Source organism: Meleagris gallopavo, chromosome 15 (genome assembly GCF_000146605.3).
Source record: "Meleagris gallopavo isolate NT-WF06-2002-E0010 breed Aviagen turkey brand Nicholas breeding stock chromosome 15, Turkey_5.1, whole genome shotgun sequence".
Lineage (NCBI taxonomy): Eukaryota > Metazoa > Chordata > Aves > Galliformes > Phasianidae > Meleagris > Meleagris gallopavo.
The window spans coordinates 2,163,735-2,167,457 of record NC_015025.2 but is presented as its reverse complement, the minus strand read 5'-3'; the positions used below and the strand labels follow the sequence as shown (position 1 = coordinate 2,167,457).

The window sequence follows — 3,723 nt, the reverse complement described above, 5'->3', positions numbered from 1 at the left end:
AAGTTTAGAAAAATAATGAAGATTTTTAGAACAGAAGAGATTCAAAGGTGCTTAAATAATCTTCAAGTTACTTGGAATGAAAAAATTATGCACTTCCTATTTTCACTTCGGATACTGAAGTGGCATATAGAATCACCTCAATAAAAGCAGAAATATTTGTCTGATACCTGTTAAAGCCACTTCCATTATGGCAAACTGCTGACTCCAGAGTTGTTCCAGTTACACTGTAGATTCTCGCAGTGGCAGGATGACGCTACTGACAGTCGTACAGAAGAGGTACAAATTCGGAAGAGCTTTCCAACTGCAAAGACAATTATGCACTAAATGAGACTGTCTGGCAATGCTAGAACTGAACTCAGTTATTAAAAGCACCATTCTTCTGCATTCTTCCTAGAGAATTCTCTAGAGAATTATTTATGATCTCTGTAGATTCTCCATTACCCACACGTACAGAAGCAAACAGCAGCAGAACATGCTCTACAGGTCACCAGGTGACTCTGTAAGGCAGGGAGCTGAGAAATGAATTGTTGATTCCTCAGCTCAAACAAGGCTCATCTCCAAGTTTCTGAACAGAAACCACGATTTCTGCAGTGTATTTGGAGATTAAAGACGTCCTGGAAGTTGCAGTTATAATCAGAAATGTAATTCAGTTTCCTAAGGAGATCTGTTGTGTTCTTCTGACTAAAGAACAGAACAAAAGTCAGTAAGTCACTGTTCACTTCCTACTTCCCTGTTTTTGCAGAAGTGCACACACACACACAAAAATTATTGGTCCTACTCCTGCAAGCTGTTAAACACTCTCATTGCCATGGCTGAAGAGAATAAGCTTTTACTGGACTACTCACAATTCAGTTTTCAAATCTCAATATTTAAAGTGAGGCGCAATGATCCAAAAAGCTGATTATGTGTAGGCCACAATCACTCCATTGTGATTTCAATCAGGAGAAAAACCAAACCTTTACACATGAGAAACAACAGTTTGCTCTGGAAGGCGGTACTACTCCATCCAGCCTTGTCTCTGCACATATTGGCTGCATTCATTGCATTCTGCAGAACAAGAGATGGGTGGAGTGCAGGACATCCTTTGTCTCCTCCTTTGTTTGAGAAGGGCAAGATGAATTACCAGGGTTAAAAGCATCCCATTCTTCAAGTACACTGTTGCTTAGATGAAATAACAGGACCCACATGTTCAACTGTATATCGGGAACTGTGTAGGGAGCACCTATCCAGCAATCATGAACATGAGGAGCTCTTGCATCAATTCACGTTAAAATTCTGCTTTATGTTACTATATGGCACCTGAAATTAAGCAGAAAAATATTTCCTGGCATATTTCTCACTCTTACTTGATTCTATGATATTTGGAAAGATAAATCTAAACTGAAACTCAGCATCAGGTTTCAAAGTTTAAGCTTTTTTCTTTACAATGGACAGAAGCTCCTTAAACTAGCAATGTAAGCCAACATAATGTATTTCCAGAACTGCCTTTAAAAAAATCAGTGACAAAAAAAAGGCAAGCCCATTCCTCACTTTAGCATCCTCAGCAGCCTAAGGACAGCTGTGTTCTTAAGAAGCACCTCTCAATCTCAATTACTCTTTCTGCCCTTTTAGAAGCTGTTCCAATGCCCCTGCAACACGATGGTCTCTGAGGAATACAGCCCCCAATTAGCACCCATCTGGCACAATGAAAGCAATTAGTTAAGCAGGGTGCATTATACCAGCAGCAGTGCTGACCCTTTCTAGGGAATGATGGAAGAAGTTTGTAAGGAGGGATAAGTATCTTTCACTAAACAGCACCGTTGAGGATTTCACGTCCCAATTTCTATTGAAATCATTGAACTATTAATCAGTTTAACACTTAAGAGAGTCCTTCACCTCTTATTTCTACCAACTGCAGGCATGCAGCATTGAAAATTCTGCATGTTAGCATTTTTGATGAGCAGCTTTTAGCTGCGTATCAGAGCCTGACCATCAGCTCACACTGACAACCCTGTACATGCTTCTCTTGCAAGAAAAACATAGGAGGTGATCAAACACCTGTGACTCTGTAAGAAAACAACCTGCCTTTTCTCATTATACGAGAAGAAACACAAGTACAGAACAGAAGTAGGTAACATGCCCAGTAATACCCAGAAGAGCAGAGCTACTTTGCGGAGCCAGCTGAGAAGTACAGGAGCATCACTCAGAGCACAGACAAGCAAAGGAAAAGTGCTGCTGAATTGCAGCATGCTTTGCCATGCCAGACCTGATGAGTTCTACAGAGCATTCCTGGGAAGGGGAGGAGGAAGCCAGTTTGATCAATTCTTACCTCTTTATCTCCTCAATTTTAAGTACCAAGTAAAAGATTCTTTCAGCAGAGTTAAAGGTTTTTCTTATTATATAATGGGTCCCAGCAATGGCTAAACATTGCCTTTAATTTTCTCACAGGTACGAGCTGGGGATCATTACTTTCAAAAGCAACCTTGCAGTTGTATTATGTAAAGCATTGCAGATGAGGATGTCACGGTAAAAGCATCATTTTTAATGCTGCAAAAGTTTTAAAACTGTAAAACCAGCACCCTGTGAGTCAAACCCTAATTTTATGGAGTTAAGAAAAATAGTTCATAAACCTATTAGAGCACTTGTTGGGAGTAAATGAAATCAGTGCTTCAGAACAGCACTCTGAACTGGGGTCCAAGAAACTGTGACTGTGCATCAGAAGCAGCTTGACAGAGAGGGAGGATGCTGCACTTTTAAACCTAATTACAGATCTTGTGACCTTGGCACAACCAGCACCTATTTTCCTTCTTATGCCTGGGATTCACACAGTATTCATCACCTGCATGACAAAAGCACATCACACGTAGGGGCAGTTTGTTCCTCATGCATCTAAGGAATCACACTTGCAACCTAAGAAATTACTAGCATAAGGATACAAGACTATTAAAAAGTCACAAAAATCAGACCCACAAAATCAGACCCCAGTGTTTGTGATGAAGTCAAAGAAGCTTTCAGTCAAGAGAAGAACACTCAGGAAAAAAATAAAAGCATGGCCCTGAAAACTACATTCAGCAAGATGAAAGTCTCTGAAGGGCTTCACAGCACTCTGAGCATCGTTCAGCTGTGAGATACACACAAGGACTCTTTCTGGACAGCACGTGCAGCTGGATATTGTGTAATAGATACATGTATACATATGTATATGTACATACATATACCAGTATATCTATCACTTCTGCTGTTCTCCTAATTGACCGAAGCCTCACGTCCCTTTCCTGCTTCCTGGAGTGATGACTTCCACCTCCAGGCCCCACATGACTAAAGCCACTATTTGTATCCTTCCACACTGTACTAACGACCTGCATTTATAGAAAGTCTTCCATTCACAAGGCTCTTAAATTGCTGTACCAGGTCCATAAGGCACAGAAATTATTTACATGCAACCAACAGCACAGAATCCATCTGAAACCACAGCGGGAAGTACATGCTGGAGGCTTAATATCTGAATTAACAACAGTCTCCAGGCCATGCAGCTTCAGCCAGGACTACTACACCTGGCACTGTACAAACACAACAATAAAAACTACATCCCGAAGGTCCTGAGAGTTCCTAATGCACGTGGAGAAGAAGTGAGACATGAAGAGCTTAAGCAACTTAGTCAAGGCTGCATTAAAAACATAGTTAATTTTACAGGTCCCAAGCATAAGCTCAATACCTTAATCGTAACAGCAGAGAACATTTAAA

At 40.7% G+C, this 3,723-nt stretch overlaps 1 long non-coding RNA gene across 1 annotated transcript in view; it reads right to left on the bottom strand.

Annotated features, from left to right (window-relative positions):
* The window catches only part of LOC116217202, a 45,327-nt gene that overhangs the window by 28,184 nt on the left and 13,420 nt on the right, over positions 1-3,723 (bottom strand). Inside the window, exon 2 of the long non-coding RNA XR_004161381.1 lies at positions 168-301. This is a non-coding gene — a long non-coding RNA (uncharacterized LOC116217202). The remainder of the gene's footprint in view (positions 1-167; positions 302-3,723) is intronic.